This window comes from Pristis pectinata, chromosome 7, assembly GCF_009764475.1.
Source record: "Pristis pectinata isolate sPriPec2 chromosome 7, sPriPec2.1.pri, whole genome shotgun sequence".
NCBI lineage: Eukaryota > Metazoa > Chordata > Chondrichthyes > Rhinopristiformes > Pristidae > Pristis > Pristis pectinata.
Genome location: NC_067411.1, coordinates 45,894,716 through 45,914,853, shown reverse-complemented (window position 1 = coordinate 45,914,853; position 20,138 = coordinate 45,894,716). Strand labels below are relative to the sequence as shown.

The 20,138-nt window shown below is 40.9% G+C and overlaps 1 long non-coding RNA gene across 1 annotated transcript in view; it reads right to left on the bottom strand.

The window, feature by feature from the left end:
- Positions 1-19,819, bottom strand: part of LOC127572811 (uncharacterized) — a 36,277-nt gene extending 16,458 nt beyond the window's left edge. The window contains exons 1-2 of the long non-coding RNA XR_007956696.1: positions 19,682-19,819; positions 19,093-19,331 (exon numbers count right to left, since the gene is read on the bottom strand). This is a non-coding gene — a long non-coding RNA (uncharacterized LOC127572811). The remainder of the gene's footprint in view (positions 1-19,092; positions 19,332-19,681) is intronic.
- Between the last annotated feature and the right edge of the window lie 319 nt (positions 19,820-20,138).

Below are 20,138 nucleotides of genomic sequence, written 5' to 3'. Positions count from 1 at the left end.
AGATGGTTGTGGTCTTTGCAGGCCAATAATCCCAGCCACAGGACATCACTGCAGGAGCTTCTCAGGACAATCTCCTAGGCCTAACAATATTCAGTTGCTTCATTATTGATCTTCCTTCCATCATAAGGTCAGAAGTAGGGATGTTTGCTGATGATTACACCATGTTGAATTCTATTAGCAACTCTTCAGTAAATGAGGCAGTTCATACCTGCATATAGCAAGTCCCAGACGACGTTTAGGCATAGTAGAAAGTAGTATTTGTGAATCCAAAGGGCCAAGCAATGACCATCTCCAAGAGAGGTTCTAACCACCTATCCCTGACATTCAATTGCATCACCATCACCGAATACTCCACAATCAACATCCTGGGGTTACTCAACCACACCAGCACATAATTACCTTGGATGCAAGAACAAAGAACCTGGTTTCCTGAAGCAAGTGACTCAACTCCTGACATTCCAAAGCCTTTCCAGCATTTGGCAACTTACAAGTCAGGAGTGTGATGGAATGCTCTCCATTTGCCTGGATGAGTGCAGCATCAACAACACTTTAGAAGCTTGATGCTATCCAGGACAAAGTAGTCCACTTAATTAGTACCCTATTCACCACTCTAAACATTTATTGCCTCCACCAGCACACAGTGGCTGCAGTATGGACTGACCACAAATTGTGCAGCAATTACTCAGAGGCTTCTCTGACAGCACCTCCCAAAACCATGACATCTACCATCATACAATGGACATGGGAATACCACCACCTGCAGGTTCTCTACAAGTCACACACCATCCTGATTTAGAAATATACCACTGGTTCTTCGATGTTACTGAATCAAAAGCCTGGAACTCATTATCCAATATAATTGTGGGAGTACCTTCACCAGATGAAATGCAGTAGTCCAAAAATGTGGGTTAGCATCTTTTCAAGGTCAATTAGGAATGGGGAGTTTATGTTTTTCTTGCCAGCGATGACCAGATCCCAAAAATAATTAAGTTATAAAATGCTAGAAATGGACAGTCAAATTTCCCGAGTCAAACAAATTGTACTGGGAATTATCACAATCGCGTACTGCTCCAGAAGTAACTAATTTTGAAGTAAGTAGCAATAAAGAGTCGCACTTAATAACTTTTGCGACATAGTCTCTTCCACATGGGAGGTGGGACAACATCGCAAACTGTACCTTGTAAGATACTTTAGACATTCTGAATTCATGAATGGTGTTATGTAAATGCAAGTTTGTTTGCCTTTCTTCCTGCCTTGCATTCTGGCTTTAATGCTTTTTAGCTCCAATTTCCAAACTCCAGTATCTTCTGCCAGGAAAAACCCTAATATGTAACTTATTGCAAGCAAGATTCTGGAGATACTGGTAACATTTGCATACTGTTGGATATGTTATGCATATAAACAGAGAGAGCTGTGATGTCAAGTAGATTTGGAAGTATAAACAATGTTGTGAGCAACATGTACAGAGGCAGTGAAGCAAACTGAGCTTTAAAAAGTGTGTCTTGATTTATTGAACAGAAACCTTGTATTTTGTCCAACGTACATGTTTGAGATTTAATTATTAGCAAACATGATTTATGTAAATTTCTTGTAGTGAATCTGACTATATATGTCAATGTTTCCCAGCAATATAATTACAAAGGAATAAGAACAATAGACAACCATTTGGAATGTATACAAAACAAATCCTTAACGAAAATAATTTCATATAAAAGTTGTAAGCTCCATAGTGTTGGATTTAGTACTAACATTCAAAAAAGGACATAAACTGTTTATCAGTTAAAATTTGAATCATACTGCTTCGTGCAATACCCCAATATGCATTTAAATTCTGAATGAACTTGCCCAATTTAATTTTCCTATCATATAATTAGTATTGGTTTGACCTTGCCCTTCACAATTTTGCAACATTCAACTAACTTGCTTAACATCACCTGGTTCACTTCCCTCATCCTAGAGTTAAATTGTAAATGACCTCATCCACATTGTTTATTCACCAAACAATAAATTTTGATTAACTAGAGTTAAGGAAGAATTAAACTTTAATTGTTGTTTATAATAATTGGGCATTATGGTTGCAAAAGTACACAAATCCAGACAGCTGCCGAATAATATATTGTGTAATACAATATTGTGTTTTTTTCATTCATTTATGAGACATGGGAGTTATTGGCAAAGCAACATTTATTGCAAATCCTTTATAACCTTCAAAAGGTTTTGATATGTTTTTTTTAAACCATTGCAGTCCTTCTGGTGAGGGTGTTCCCACAATGCTTTTGGGCAAATTATTCCAGGATTTAGACTCAGTGGTGGTGAAGGTCATAGAACATACATGGAACATAGAACAGGTCTGCTGAGATATTTCCAAATCAGGATGATGTGTTGGAAAATTTGCAATTAGTGGTGTTCTCATATAATGTACTGACCAACTTACTTATGCAGCCATAACAATAATAAAAAAAAGAAAATTAAGAAAGATTTGCAATTATTTATATGGTTATATTATTATTTATAAATTATTTATATTATCTTTCATAACCTCAGAGACGTCCCAAATCACTATGGAGCAATGAGATGCTTTTACATGATGCCGTTGCCATTGAAATGTAGAGAATGTGCTTCTGTAGTAATTATATATTTATATAGCTCTTTTGTGTTCTTAGCAGCTTTTTAAAAAAGTAATTGATTTGTGATTTTTTCCCATTGTTAAATCAATACACCTTTTAAGGTTTGCCACAGTGCATATTCTCCCAATTTTTCTCACACTTCCTATTTGGCATTTCTGGCTTCTTTCTGTTTGTTCACTGTGTGGCATTACAATGAGAGCTCCATGACTGTTTGCCCTACAGTGTATACTTGCCTTTTTCCAACAGCGTACTTCACAAAAATTAACCTCCAGATTTCCTAAGAAATGAAATGGGAAAGATAGCCTTTGGCTGGTGACACTTCTAACCTTGCAAAAGTCTTCTTTCCCAAGGACAGAAGCAGTTGTTAATTTGCAGAAATGTATCTCAGTAATTAGTCCCTCATTGGTGAATTATTTACAAGTCAGTAGAACAGCAATAATTTTGAAAGATGCATATTTAAACTTGTGTCTAAAGATGCATTGTTCTTCAAAGAGGCTGAGTACTGGTGTCTCGCTTGGGGATATTGTGTTTGAAAAATAAAACCACATACAATGCAACTTTGCATGTCATGTAAGCCCAGAGAAGTCTGTGGTCTGTTTTGCTATCAAGTGAACTCTAAATTTAATCACCCGCAGCTAACCTATGTAATAGTGCATGATCCTCCTGTGCATATTTGCTATGAAGCTTTGAATATGCCTGAGGCCAAAGGTTTCTTCCCCGCAGCAGGACACATCCAGGAGGAATGAAGATTCATGTGGGCTGACTGGACTGGCTGATGTATGCATGCAATTTTTAAGCATTCATTTTCATTTGCTTCTGACGCTGTCTGATTTTGATGTGGGGCTCTCTCTCCTATGACTAACCTCCACCCTTTGTCTACAACAATTCTAAATACCTTGAAACAATCAAACAGTGAATTTTCAGAAGTTTACAGGATCTATTGCCTTATCATGAATGGAAGTTCCATAGAAGCCCAAGGCAAACATCATGTTTTCACTCTATCAAATCTTACTATGATGAAATGATCTGTCAATCGATCTTGCATCAAAATGTAAAAAAACTTGCATATGAGACTAAAGGCCAAAAATTGCTGATTGACTCCTGGTATGTTTGCAGAATTTTACTTTTAACTCTGCTTCAATTCCTAAAATTGCAGAAGTGCTTGGTGTTTTTCTTTCATACAATTTACAGAACCTGGGCATCAGCAACAGGGCCAATGTTTGATATCCACCACTAATCTCCTCAAATGTGCCTTTTTCGCTGATATAGTTGTTCCCACAATGCCGTTGGATTGGGAGTTCCAAGATTTTGACCCAGCAAGGATGAAGGAACAATGATATACTAAGGGTGGCACAATGAAGCAGCAGTTAGACCTGCTACTGCACAACTCTAGTGACTTGGGTTCGATCCTGACCTCTCATACTCCCTGTGACTGCATGGGTTTCCTCGTTATGCTCCCGCTTCCTCTAACATCCCAAAGGTGTGCTGATAGGTTAATCGGCTAATGTAGATTGCCCCTGCTTTAGGTGGGTAGCAGGAGAATTGGAATGTGTGTGGGGGGGGGAGGGTGGCGAGGGGATATTGATGGATACGTGAGAGAGAATAACTTGTGGGGGAATGGAATGGTACTGGTGGGAATATCTGAGACCCAGACTGGACCTGATGGGCTGAATCATCTCCTTCTATGTCATAAGAAAATATGGACTTCCAAGTCAGAGTGGTGTGTGAGTTAGAGGGGAACTTGCAGAAAGTGGGCTTACTGTGCATCTGGTGTCTTTGTCTTTATGTATGACAGAACTCATCAGTTTGGGAAGTGCTTTTGGACAAGCTTTGGCAGGTAACATCACTATATTTCATAGGTAGGTCCTACTATAACCATTGTGCAATACTGGTGAAAGGATTGAAAGATTAGGGTGATGAATAGTGCCAATTAAACAGACTGCTTTGTTCTTGATGATGTTGAGCTTCTTGAGGGCTGTTGGCATTGCACTCATCCAGGCAAGTGGAGAGTATTCTATCATATTCCTGACTTGCACTCTATGAATGGTGGGAAGAGTCAGAAGGTAAATCACCTTGATATCAAAGTTTACAAAATTGTAATAAGAAAAAGCTATAAGCAAGGTTTGTAAGAATTCTGCTCAGCAATGATCATGAGTCTTCTTTGATTGGCCCATATAAGATAAATAAGAATAACTTCTCTTCACTGGTTGTGGACTGTCAAAAAAATTGCTTTGTACATGTACCACAATTAAATTAACACATAATTAAATTTTCCCATGAAACAAGATAGAAAGAATAGTACATACTTATTTTTTGAATTAAGCATTAAAATGTGCAGCTATATATAGTCTCACCCACTTTCCCAGCCCCCATCAGTTCTCTCTGAACCCCTGATTCTATAACTATGTCAACTTGACATGCTGTTTATTTTCTAATGAGTTTAAAGTCTGAGTTTTAAATTGGTATTTTACCCAGAGCATCAACATGGAAATGAGCAGCCAAAGCAAGTGCAGTGCATTTAATTTCCTTTATATCTGTACCACTTAGTTAACCACACCTAGGAATGTTTCATTAGCTTCCAGTAATTTCTTTTTTGAAACTATTTAATGAAGAGTGGGAAAGCAAATTTCAGGAGGTTTACTGAGACATAAATAATTCTCATTAACTAAACGAAGAACAATGTAATGTGTCTACCTCTAAGTGTGGGAGATAGGATACATCCGGCACTTTTTGCATATTGACAGTGGGTTTTGTCTTGCTTTAGAGAGTAAAAGATGGAGAGCAAGAATAAGGGTCAAGAGATGAGAGAGAGATCAAAGGGAGAAAAGCCAAGAGAAAAAGTGTGACTTTGTGAGTGTCGTGTTAGTTTAATTTTCAATAAGCAGTCATGCATTGAATTCTACTAAAGTGCCTTACCTGTGTTTTGCTGGTGATTAGCAACAGTCAGCCTCAAGGGCATATGTGAAAATTGGGGGTGGGGGGAGAAGCAGGCAGCCCACTGCTCTTTAACTCTAATTAAATTGCAAATGAAAATCTTTGTAAATGGAAGTAGTGAGAATCTGCAATTTGAAAGCCACACTGAAATGAGTGGACAAGGTGGAAAGTTAAGAGAAGACAGCTAAAAGTGAAAGGGGATGAGGGGAGCTGAAATCAGGAAGTGGCAGCTGAAAGGAGTAAATGACAGACACTGTGTGTCTGTGTGAGAGAAAGAGATGTGTAAAAGAGAAAAGCGACTGAGAGATAGAAAAGGTGGGGGAAAGATACAAGGGAGTGAAACAGAAAGGAATTTCTAGAAGGTTTAGGGGTTTATTCATTCATGTTTCTTTTGGAATCCAGGTGTTGCTGGCAAGGCCAGCATTAATTGTCCATTCCTAATTTCCCTGGAGAAGATGGTAGTGAGCCACTTTGAAACACTTTGCTCTGCTATTACCATCTGCACTTGTTCTGTGTCCTGTTAGATGAGGAATTCCAAAATTTAGATCCAGCAATGAAGAAGGAAGAGGGATACATTTGCAAGTCAGAGCAGAGAATGAGGGAAATGGGAAGATTGCCACTGAGGGAGGTAGACCATGAAAGGGAGAAATATTTGTCCAAAATCCTTTCACAAAGACAATTATATATCCTAGATCCTCATTCCGGTAAACCTCATTACAAAAAGTACTCCTCAAATCTCCCTCTGAAGCTGACATTAAATTATTGCTCTTTGAATCACTTGCTAACAGGTGCTGCCACTTTTGTTTTGCACAGTTCTCTGTTCCAATGAAACTCATTGGAAGCATAAGGAACAGCACCTCCTCTTTAGAATGAGGCATATTGTAGCTTTCCAGAGGCAACTTTGGAGTTCAATAGTTTCATGTCATTAATTTTACCTCATTCCTTTTTCACAAAAGCTGCCTCTGATATTGTCATTTGCATCCTTTCTATGTTCTATTATCGTATGTTCTCACCTTCCAGTTCTGATGAAAGCTCATCAACCCGAAACATTAACATGGTTTCTCTCTCCGCAGATTACTGTTTGATATATTGAGTAATTTCCACAATTCTGATGGAAGGTCGTTGACCTGAAACATTGACTGTTACTTTTTCCAGAGATAAAACCATAAGACCATAAGACATTGGAGCAGAATTAGGCCATTCAGCCCATCAAGTCTGCTCCACCATTTGATCACGGCTGATTTATTTTTCCCCCTCAACCCCATTCTCTTGCCTTCTCCCCATAACCTTGGATGCCCTTACTAATCAAGAACCTATCAACCTCCACTTTAAATATACCCATTGACTTGGCATCCACAGCCGTCAATGACAATGAATTCCACAGATTCACCACCCTCTGACTAAAGAGATCCTCCTCATTTCTGCTCTGAAGGGACGTCCTTCTATTCTGAGTCTGTGCCCTCTGGTTTTAGACTCTCCCACTACTGGAAACATCCTCTCCATTTCCATTCTATCCAGGCGTTTCAATGAGATCTTCCCTCATTCTCCTAAACTCCAGTGAGTACAGGCCCAGACCATCAAATGCTCCTCATGTGTTAACCCTTTCACCCCCGGGATCATTCTTGTAAACCTCCTCTGGACCCTCTCCAATGCCAGCACATCCCTCCTTCGATATGTGGCCCAAAACTGGTCTCAATATTCCAAATGTGGTCTTACCAATGCCCTATAAAGCCTCAGCATTACATCCTTGCTTTTATATTCTAGTCCTCTTGAAATGAATGCTAACATTGCATTTGCCTTCCATACTACTGACTCAACCTGCAAGTTAACCTTTAGGGAATCCTGCACCAGGACTCCCAAGTCCCTTTGCATCTCTGATTTCTGAATTCGCTCGCTGCTTAGAAAATAGTCTACGCCTTTATTCCTTCGACCAAAGTGCATGACCATACACTTCCCTACACTGTATTTCATCTGCCACTTCTTCACCCATTCTCCCAACCTGTCCAAGTCCTTCTGAAGACTCCCTGCTTCCTCAACACGACTGCCCCTCCACCTATCTTTGTATCATCCGCAAACATGGCCACAAAGCCATCAATTCTGTCATCCAGATCATTAACATATAACATGAAAAGTAACAGACCCAACACTGACCCCTGTGGAACACCACTAGTCACTGGCAGCCAACCAGTAAAGGCCCCCTTTATTCCCACTCTTTGCCTTCTGCTAGTCAGCCAATCTTCTATCCATGCTAGTACCTTTCCTGTAATACCATGGACTCCTATCTTGTTTAGCAGCCTCATGTACACACAGCCTGCTGAGATTGCACAATTTTGCATTTTAACATTATATCTTCATCTACAGCCTGGAAACCTGAAAATTATTTGTTTATTCCCACTCTCTATTTTCTGTCCAATAAACAAATGTCAATCTGTTACCCCCAGCTCCAAATCCAAATATATCATTTCCGCTGGTTTCCCATTATCTAGTATACCAGTCACATCTGCAAGGAACTGTACAGTCAGCATAAGGTCACATCAAGCCCTATTGCAAAAGCAAAAAAAAAATCCTGATCATTATCATTTCAACCTTTAAGTCCATCATTTATTCTAGAATTGTTAGTTAACCGTAATTAGCATAATAGAGTCATACAGCACGGAAACAGGCCCTTTAGTCTGAGTTCATATTGACCATCAAGCACACATAAAACATAGAACCACACAACACTGGACAGACCATTCAGCCCATGATGTTGTGCCAATCTTGATGCCAATTTATACTAAATGTCCTCTTCCTATGTGTGTCATCCATATCTCTCCATTCCCTTCATATTCATGTGTCTATCTAAAAGCCTCTTAAACTCCACCAAACTGCCTGTTTCCACTACTACCCCTGGTAACTCATTTAAGGCACCTACCAGTCTGTGTAAAAAAAATACTTGCCCCTCACATCACCTTTAAACTTCCCCCTTCTAACCTTAAAAGCATGTCCTCTGGTGTTTGACATTTCTACCCTGGGGAAAAGATTCTGACTGTCTATCGTATCTATGTTTCTCATAATTTTATAAACCTCTATCAGGTCTCCCCTCAGCCTCCGATGCTGTAGGGAGAACAACCCAAGTTTGTCCAACCTTTCCTTGTAGCTCATACCCTCTAATCCCAGCAGTATCCTGGTAAACCTCTTTTGTACTCTTTCTACAGTCCCCACATCCTTCCTATAATGGAGCGACCAGAACTGCACACAATACTCCAAGAGCAGTCTGACAAAAGTTTTATATAGCTGCAGCATGACTTTCAACACCCCTACCAATGAATGCAAGCATACTATATGACTTCTTTACCATCTTATCCATTTGCGTAGCCACTTTCAGTGAACTATGGACTTGGACCCCGAAATCCCTCTGTTCTTTAATGCCATTAAAGGGCCTACCATTAACTGTATACTTTCTCCTTTCATTTGACCTCCCAAAGTGCAACACATCACACTTGCCAATATTAAACTTCATCTGCCACTTCTCTGCCCATATCAGTAACTGATCTATATCCCACTGTATTCTTTGATAGTTCTTCACACTGTCCACAACTCCACCAATCTTGGTGTCATCCGCAAACTTGCTTATCCATTCAACTACATTTTCATCCAAATTATTGATACTTATCACAAACAGAGGTCCCAGCACCGATCCTTGTGGAACACCACTGGTCATGGACCTCCAGCCAGAATAACAGCTTTCCACCCCTACTCTCTCTCTTCTATGGGCAAGCCAGTTTTGAATCCAATTCACCCTGGATCCTAAACATCTTCACACATTTATACTCATCCCATTTTATTCTCCCCATACTCCCATCATCTCCATCCAGATTCTACCACTCATCTATGTATTGGGACCAATTTTCAATGACCACTTAACCAACTAACTCGCATATCTTTGGCATGTGGGAGGAAAGCAGAGCACCCATAGGAAACCCATGCAGCGATGGGGAGAAGGTGCAAACTCCCACACAGTCAGTGCCGGACATTTGGAGTGAACCCGCATCGCTGGAGCTGTGAGCCAGCAGCTACTAGATGTGTCACTGTGCTGCCGGAATTATCCTATCTGACTGTCTCATCTTCAACTTTTAAATGCTTTCATTCCCAGTGCAAAATCATTTTATATAATCTATGTCCTCATCTTTCATAAGACTTGTTTCTACATGTCAGTCAGGCCATTGATTTCACTTCCCTTTGAGTGCTAGCCAGTTTTTCTTCATAGCTTCTTGCAGCCTATATAATTGCTCTTCTTGCTTCTTTTGTATATTCTCCAGATCTGGTTTAACTTAGTTTTGTAATATTGCATACAAATGTTCCTTTTATCTCATTTTCACCTTAATTTCAATATTCATTGAAACTCCAGCTACTGATGCTCCACCTCCACAGTGTCCCTGGTTTCTAGACTGTGGACTAATTGTTAAGTTTGACTACCCCTGGTGACCCATTCAAGACACCTACCAGTTTGTGTAAAAAAAAACTTGCCTCTCACATCACCTTTAAACTTCCCCCCTCTAACCTTAAAAGCATGTCCTCTGGTGTTTGACATTTCTACCCTATCTATGTTTCTTATAATTTAAGTTTGACTTTGACTAATTGTCAAAGTTTGAATGGGAAACTTGCCGAATTAGCCATTTTGTTTTTGTTTTCCTAATCAAATATCTATCTTTTCTATTAGTCCTTCTCCTTTATATTTTTTTCTGGATTATTTTCAGTTTTCCTAATTCACACCACCTTAGAATTAGACCCAGCAATATTTGTTTACCTGGTCTACAAAAAGAGTCTTAATCCTCAAAGCAAGCCTCCTTTTCCCATAGAAAGTCCTACCCTTCTTTAGTATGAAGGATACTAAAGTGGTTCAAGTACTCAGAAAGATGGCCAGCACTATAGGAGAGGGAAATATGATTAATGACCCTGATCTTCTAATTAAGCCAGCAGCCTCACTCAGATATCTTGGCTTTTACCCATGTTGCTTTACAGAAGCTCAAAGCTCCTGAGTGAAGGTGGGAGTCCTGAACATCCCATCTCAGTTCAAATATGCTCCATTATGGGACTCCTTGCGGAGTCCAGCAGTAGAGAGCTACTTTTCATAGTTTTCCCAACACTTAGACTGAGAAATCTGCCTGTTGATTCTGTGTCCTTCATTCTAATGAACAACATCAGTAGGGGAGAGTGGATCTGTTTATTTACTTTTATTGAATTGATTTACATTATTTAATTGTTTCCTAGTGCTTTTATAAATTATTTTTAAAAATATTTTCAGAAGTTTAAATGTTCAAATAAATTCTTTAATTCTTTTTGAAAGCTTTTTAGTGTTTTTGAAACTTGATGAATGTAGGAGACTTTGACATTTAATCCTATTGACAATCAGAAAGGATGGGTCAGAGCTTCACATCTCTCTAAGCATTTCTTGGAGCAGAACTTACAAGATAAAGCACTTGCAGTGCATTGGATCTCACTGGATGGCTAGGAGCCAGCTTCCCAAGGGAGTATTACACCTGGGAGCCCATTCCAAGGCCTTGACAGCAGTCTTCAGGGGCAGTTGACCCATGACCTCAGCCGGCTGTTGGAAGATCTGGCTAGTTTCAGCTGTGACAAATGGTCATTGCTCTGTAAGGTTAACTTTGTTTTTCTCTTTTCATGCTACCTGACCTGCTGTTTCCAGCATTTTCTGATTTAATTCTAAATTTCCAGCCTTGTTTTTGCTTACTTTGAATGAATTAACTTTCATGTGCAATTCCCATATCTACTTAGGCTCATCAAGACTTGGATGTTCTTTCTGCAAACAACTGAAAGTGATGCCCATGACTGTACCACGAGGTGTGAACAACCTAATTTGGAAGCATGCTTGTTTCAGTTTAAACAGGCCTGTTTTTGATAGTTAACCTTTTTAATCAGAAATGGGTTTTATCTGTATTGGGATAATTCCAGCCATTATATTCACAGTATAATTACTTTGTGCCTTGGCATTTGATAAAGTAATGAATTGACGTGATTCTGCTAGCTGCCAAGTTCAGCAAAAACTGACTTCACTACTGAGTAAGTCATGAAAAGAGCTAGATTTTTTATGATGGTAACTTTCTGTGAGTAAACTTCCATATTCTTGAAGTGAAGTGAAGCAAAAAGAGTAACTTTGCTTATATATAAATTATTGCACAAGAGAGCAACAGATAAACAAACAATGGCCTGGGTTTTGTTGGAACATGCAGACAAGCCCGAGAGATCTGTGAATGCAGAGTGAAACATAGAAGTCTCAATCCTACTCTTAACAGCTCTTTTGTCACACTCCACCATGGCGGAGATGACATTTCCAAGCACTTTGTTTGGGTATTCACCTTTAGTGTCCTGCACTTAGATCCATATGCCCTGTGACTTCAATGGTAGTTGTATTGTAGGACTGGGGGAAAGAAAGATAACCAGAAGATTTTTTTTTATTATTGATTAATATTTTAATTATTTATAAACAATCTAAAATGATTTAATTATTTTACAGTTTTTAATCATTTTTAATTTTTTTAGTCTATTTCATTTTTATTGGGCATAACAGTGGGTCTTGGATAGCTGTCAAAGCTTTTGGAATGAGGTTTCTCTATTGCATTAGTCAAGTTTCTGTCACCGCTCAGGGTCCCATTGCTGGACTCTAGGACACAGAGCCAACAGGATAGCCTTCTGCATCCATAATGGGTGATATGGGGCCAGGAGAGTGCATGGATGGTGTGTACAGGTGACGTGCCTTTGCCTGATATATTCAGGCCAATATCTATTACGTCATTTCTTACAAGCCCACCACTAGGATGAGCTACCTCCTTGAATTACTGCAGTCCATTTCTCCATTTGAACATGGTGGTGATGATACCACTGAGCAGCTTGCAAGGCCACTTCAGAGGGCATTTAATAGTTGACCACTAGGGAAGGATCTGAGGCCAGCCAGGGTAAGAACAGACAGGACAATGTCCCCTGCAGGATATCAGTGAACCAAATGTATTTTTCCAATTATTCAGTTGTCTTTTTATTTTGTGTTCACCATTACTAAGAAAAGTTGTTGTTCCAAATTCCAGATTATTAAGCAAACTTAAATTCCACAGTGTGTGGGCTTGGAACTCCGGTCTTTGGGTTGTTAGTACAGGCCCCTGCATTACTAGTCTGGTATTTTAACTGCTGCGGAAAGACTGCAGCTCAGCAACAGCACATAAAGTGTTTTTCTGAGGGCTGGACAGCAAGGAAGGGATGGGGAGTTGCAAAACGCTGGTTTAATTCAATATGGCTTAGATCCAATGAATATGTTAGTGAAAACTGTTTTATTTTACAATTAGTAACACAATTGAACAAACAGTTTGCACTATTAAAGCAAGCACAATTAGTTAACAGGCCCCCTGGTGACAGCAAATATAAGAGTATCTTCTCTGTTATGGCCTTGGCATCACTTGTAGCCCCAGTCCAAAGAAGAAGTCCATCCAATCAGTGGAAAATCTCCTTTTGTACACATGATCAAACAACTTCCTGTCACTTGGCAAGTACTTTCTGTCACATGACAGATTACCATGTCCATAAACAACCTGACATATTGTAAAAACCACTGGTGTGGTAATGGATAATGTTAGTTGCCCATGTAACAAAAGCTTTAATATCATGTACAATATCAGTATTCTAAACCAATGACTAAGTTCTTGCTGTCTTCTGCATTACACTGACAGAGGGATGAAGGTAGGCAGGGAGGGGAGCAGGGCAAAGAAAGGGGCAGCGTGTCCCTGTTTGGTGCAAGGAAAGAAAAAGAGAGCCAAGCAGCAGGGTGAAAAATAAGAGGAGTGAGGACAAGTTGGAGGGAATGCACTGAGGGGGGATGGGAGGAGATTAGGGGCAGGTGGGGTTAAGCATTATAGGGGATGAGATTTGAGGATGAGGATGATCAGGGAGATTAAAGGAAGGGTACATTGGGGTTCACAAGAAGAAGGCTGTTTGTGTGTTCGCATCCACTTGTATCTGTGTGTGTGTGCGTGTGTGTCTGCATACATGCTGACAGGTGGTTTCATGCATGTCCACCCATGCAATTGTTTTATTGGTATTGGTTTATTATTGTCACTTGTACCGAGGTACAGTGAAAAGCTTGTCTTACAAACTGATCATACAGGTCAATTCATTACACAATGCAGTTACATTGAATTAGTACAGAGTGCATTGATGTAGTACAGGTAAAAACAGTAACAGTACAGAGTAAAGTGTCACAGCTACAGAGAAAGCGCCGTGCAATAAGGCGCAAGGTCACAACGAGGTAGATCGTGAGGTCATAGTCCACCTCATTGTATAAAGGAACCGTTCAATAGTCTTATCACAGTGGGGTAGAAGCTGTCCTTAAGTCTGCTGGTACATGCCATCAGGCTCCTGTATCTTCTACCCGATGGAAGAGGAGAGAAGAGAGAATGTCCTGGGTGGGTGGAGTCTTTGATTATGCTGGCTGCTTCACCAAGACAACGAGAGGTAAAAACAGAGTCCAAGGAGGGGAGGCTGGTGTCCGTGATGTACTGGGCTGTGTCCACAACTCTCTGCAGTTTCTTGCGGCCCTGAGCAGAGCAGTTGCCGTACCAAGCCGTGATACATCCAGATAGGATGCTTTCTATGGTGCATCGGTAAAAGTAGGTGAGAGTCAAAGGGGACAAACCAAATTTCTTTAGCCTCCCGAGGAAGTAGAGGTGCTGGTGAGCTTTCTTGGCCGGGGCATAGAACCATAGAACCATAGAACAATACAGCACAATGCAGGCCCTTCAGCCCAACATATTGTGTCACCCTTCAAACCACTCCTAAGACTATCTAACCCCTTCCTCCCACATATCCTTCTATCTTAAATTCCTTCATATGCTTATCTAACAATCTCTAGAATGTGACCAATGTATCAGCCTCCACCACCACCCCAGGCAGCGCATTCCATGCACCAACCACTTTCTGGGTGAAAAACCTCCCTCTGACTTCTCCCTTGAACTTCCCACCCATTACCTTAAAGCCATGTCCTCTTGTTTTGAGCATTGGTGCCCTGGGAAAGAGGTGCTGGCTGTCCACTCTATCTATTCCTCTTAATATCTTGTATACCTCTATCATGTCTCCCTTCATCCTCCTTCTCTCCAATGAGAACAGCCCCAGCTCCTTTAGTCACTCCTCATAATCCATACTCTCTAATCCAGGCAGCATCCTGGTAAATCTCCTCTGCACCCTTTCCAACGCCTCCACATCCTTCCTATAATGAGGCGACCAGAACTGGACACAGTACTCTAGGTGTGGCCTAACCAGAGTTTTGTAAAGATGCATCATTACTTTGCAACTCTTAAACTCGATCCCACGACTTATGAAAGCTAACATCCCATAAGCTTTCTTAACTACCCTATCCACCTGTGTGGCAACTTTCAGTGATCTGTGGATATGAACCTCCAGATCCCTCTGCTCCTCTACACTGCCCAGAATCCTGCCTGTGTTAAAAAGGAAGAAGTATGGCAGAGCCAAGCTGAGTGGGAAGATAGAAGATTGGGAAATTTTTAAGGTGCAGCAGAATTTAACTAAAAAGGTAATTCGGGAAGAAAAAATGAGGTACGAAGGCAAGCTAGCCAGGAATATTAAGGAGGATAGCAAAAGCTTTTTTAGATATGTGAAGGGAAAGAAGTTAGTTAGGAACAATGTTGGGCCCTTGAAGACCGAATCGGGTGATATTATTACGGGAAACAGGGAGATGGCAGTCGAATTTAATAAGTACTTTGGATCTGTCTTCATGGGGGAAGATGTAAGAAATCTCCCAGAGGTAAGGATGGACAAAAGGCAGAGGGTGTCAGAGGAACTGAAGTGGATTGACATTAGGAAAGAAATGGTGATGGGTAGACTAATGGGGCTGAAGACTGACAAATCCCCAGGTCCAGATGGTCTGCATCCCAGGGTACTAAAGGAGGTGGCTCTAGAAATTGTGGATGCATTGGTGAGCATTTTCTGATGTTCCTTAGATTCGGGGTCAGTTCCTGAGGATTGGAGAATGGCTAATGTTATCCCACTTTTTAAGAAAGGAGGGAGGGAGAAAACGGGGAACTATCGTCCAGTTAGCCTAACATCTGTGGTGGGGAAGATGCTAGAGTCCATTATTAAGGATGAAATAGCGGCATATTTGGATAGCAATGATAGGATTGGGTCGAGGCAACATGGATTTACCAAGGGCAAATCATGCTTGACTAATCTACTGGAGTTTTTTGAGGATGTAACCAGGAAAATAGATGAGGGAGATTCAGTGGATGTTGTATACCTTGACTTTCAGAAGGCATTTGATAAAGTGCCGCACAGGAGATTGGTGGGTAAAATTAGGGCTCATGGAATTGGGGGGCGGGTATTAGCATGGATAGAAAACTGGTTGGCGGATAGGAAACAAAGGGTAGGGGTGAATGGATGTTTCTCAGAATGGCAGGCCGTGACTAGTGGGGTGCCACAGGGCTCGGTGCTGGGACCACAGCTGTTTACGATCTATGTTGATGATTTAGATGAAGGCATTGTGAATAACATTAGCAAGTTTGCTGATGATACAAAGTTGGGTGGCAGTGCGACATGTGTAGAGGAAGTTAGGAGAATTCAAGGTGATTTGGATAGGTTAGGTAAGTGGGCAGATACCTGGCAGATGAAGTTTAATGTGGATAAGTGTGAGGTTATCCACTTTGGGAGCAGGAACAGGAAGGCGGATTATTATCTGAATGGTGTGGAGTTAGGTAGGGGGGAAATACAAAGGGATCTAGGAGTCCTTGTTCATCAGTCACTGAAAGTGAATGAGCAAGTGCAGCAGGCAGTGATGAAGGCTAATGGAATGTTGGCCTGTATTACAAGGGGAATTGAGTACAAAAGCAAAGAGATTCTTTTGCATTTGTACAGGGCCCTGGTGAGACCACTCCTGGAGTATTGTGTACAGTTTTGGTCTCCAGGGTTAAGGAAGGATATCCTGGCTATAGAGGGCGTGCAGCGTAGGTTTACTAAGTTAATTCCGGGGATGTCGGGACTGTCTTATGCTGAAAGGTTGGAGAGACTGGGATTGTACACGCTGGAATTGAGAAGATTGAGAGGGAATCTGATTGAAACATACAGGATTATTAAGGGATTGGACAAGATAGAGACAGGAAATATGTTCCAGATGTTGGGGAAGTCCAGGACCAGGGGGCATGATTTAAGAATAAGGGCTAGGCCATTTAGGACAGAGGTGAGGAAGAACTTCTTCTCCCAGAGGGTTGTGAATTTGTAGAATGCACTGCCTCGGAGGGCGGTGGAGGCCAATTCTCTGGGCACTTTCAAGAAGGAGCTAGATGGGTTTCTTATAGATGGGGGAATCAAGGGATATGGGGACAAGGCAGGAACAGGATATTGATTGTTGAGGATCAGCCATGATCTCAAAATGGCGGTGCAGACTCGAAGGGCCGAATGGTCTACTTCTGCTCCTATTGTCTATTTACCTTGTACTCTACCTTGGAGTTTGTCCTTCCAAACTGTACCACCTCACATTTCTCTGGATTGAACTCCATCTGCCACTTGTCAGCCCAACTCTGCATCCTATCAATATCCCTCTGTAAGCTTCGACAGCCCTCCACACTATCCACAACACCACCGATCTTTGTGTCATCTGCAAACTTGCTAACCCACCCTTCCACCCCTTCATTTAAGTCGTTAATAAATATCACAAAAAGTAGAGGTCCCAGAACCGATCCCTGTGGGACACCACCAGTCACAGCCCTCCAATCCAAATGCACTCCCTTCACCACAACCCTCTGCTTTCTACAGGCAAGCCAATTCTGAATCCACACTGCCAAGCCAAGCATCTACGTGATTTGACCAGGACAGGCTGTTGGTGATGTTCACTCCAAGGAACTTGAAGCTCTCAACCCTCTCGACCTCAGCACCATTGATGTAGACAGGTGCATGTACACTGCCCCCTTTCCTGAAGTCAATGACCAGCTCTTTTGTTTTGTTGACATTGAGGGAAAGGTTGTTGTCATGACACCATTTCACTAAGCTCTTATATCTCCTTCCTGTACTCCAACTCATCGCTGTTTGAGATACGGCCTACAACGGTGGTATCATCTGCATACTTGTAGATGGAATTAGAGCAGAATCTGGCCACACAGTCATGAGTGTATAGGGAGTAGAGTAGAGGGCTGAGGACGCAGCCTTGTGGGTCACCAGTGTTGAGAATAATCATGCCTGAGGTATTGCTGCCTATCCTCACTGATTGCGGTCTGTTTGTTAGAAAGTCAAGGATTCAGTTACAGAGGGAGGTGTTGCGTCCTAGGTCTTGGAGTTTGGTGACAAGCTTGCTTGGGATTATTGTATTGAAGGCAGAGCTGTAGTCAGTAAACAATAGTCTAACATAGGTGTCTTTACTGTCCAGATGCTCCAGAGCTGAGTGTAGGGCCAGGGAGATGGCATCCGCTGTAGACCTGTTTTGGCGATAGGAGAATTGCAATGGGTCCAGGTTGTCTGGTAGGCTGGAGTTGATGCGAGCCATGACCAACCTCTCAAAGCACTTCATGTGCAGCAGAGTGCGGTCTTCAATCATCTTGAAGATACAAGGATGAAAGACCTCACTAGGTAGTAATTAGTATATAACTGCTACCTTATTTTAAATCAGCTTGCACACAAGTCAGTTCTGCTCCCAAGAGACAATAGTGCATGACGATGGTACTACAGTCAGTTTTCGAATTCTATTTCACTTGACTTCAGTGAGGCTGCATTTTGGAAGTGAAGGATGATGCCAATACACTGTTATATTCGGAGATTAGCATATGCAGCAAAGATCTCTAATCTGAGGGTTTTGTCTCAGGAGGAGGAAGTTTCTTTTAATGAAGTAACAAGGGATTGAATTTTTTTTTGTTTTTTAACCAATAATAATTGAAAACCTCTTTGAAAAATATTAACTTTTACTCTGATAAAATATATATTTTTGATTTCAACCATGCACTTTGCTTCAAGAATACTCTTTGTAAAATGCAGATATTGTGCACAGACATTTTGTTTAAGGATACATAATAGAACACAACAGTCAATAACCTATCAGTGCTAATTTGGGGGTTAAAAACCCAGATAAGTAAAAATCTGGTTGACTTTGTATGTGCAGGTATTACTTGGTGTCATCATCAGTTTAGATGCACTGTATTAAAAGCTGAAGTATTTCCCTAAAATCTTTAAGTATCCAACAATACCCAATTTTGACAATGTGCCAAAACAAAGCTCTGAAATAAACCAAAAATAACATTTGAAGATTCAGCCCCTACAAAAAAATTCAACATTCCCACAGGGCAATTTGGTGTTGGAATAACAAACCTATGAGAAATGTTTTGTTTTTTAACTCTCTCTAGCTGTTGCTGTTAACTGAGACACGAATGGTTTTCTACGTCAGAGTTGATTGCTGCTATTAATGAGAGAGATCATAGGCTCAAAACAGACACAAAATGATCCATACAAAGATTTAGATATGACTACAGTAAGGAGATACAAATAGTTTACTTACTGAAATAACTGGCCATGGATCCTACTGTCCTGGCAAATTATGCTATTTCCTCAGAGTCAAGCAGCTGCCAATGAGATGTGTCGACAGGATAATTAGTGGCTTCAGTGTTATCTTTTCCAAAAGCATTATGTGCTTGTGTACATTCTAGAATAATGCAGACTGGGGATTGAAGGTTGATTGATACCGTTCACCCCACATGAATTTCAGAAGCTATCTTGAATGCAACCATACTTCCAGCCCTGAAATCAAAAGTCCAAACATTTCAAAAATATGAATCCACGGAGGTATAAAGTTCAGACCTAACAAGAACACCGTCTTTGCTCCCCATTCCTCTCTGATCTACCAATTTAAAAGTGAGTCACAGGCACAGAAACTTAAATGCCCATGAAAATTTGCTTAAATATATTTTCACCTGATGTTGGTGAGGTTAAATCAGGAACTAAATGAAACAGAAAATCACCACAGATAATGTAACACAAACTTTTGCACAAATGATATACCATGGCTTGCAATCCTCAAAAGCTCTCTCAAAGCCACATTCAGTTAGGCTAGTGAGTAGTTTAGCTATATAGGCCAGGATGCCACCTACCTGTAGGAACAAGGGAGTATGCTATTCAGTGCTTCTGTCTGTTCTGCTATTCAGTGAGATCTTTATTTTAATTCCATCCCACTTGAAGATTAAGATTTCTTTACTAGTCACATGTACATCAAAACACACAGTTTTGCGTAGAGTGTTCTGGGTGCAGCCCACAAGTGTCGCCACGCTTCTGGTGCCAACATAGCATGCCCACAGTTTCCTAACCCGTACGTCTTTGGAATGTGGGAGGAAACCGGAGCAGCCGGTTTAAGAAAACCCACATGGATGAATCTGACTTTGTTTTACATTCCTTTCCGCACATCGAGAATACAGGATTTATCAGAAACAATCTCCAACAAAATTCCAAGTATATGGAGGTGTTTATTAAATACTGAAAGGTTAGTGAATAGTATATTTCCACTCTCAGACATCCAAAACTATAGAAAGTAGGAGCGGGAGTTGGCCAGTC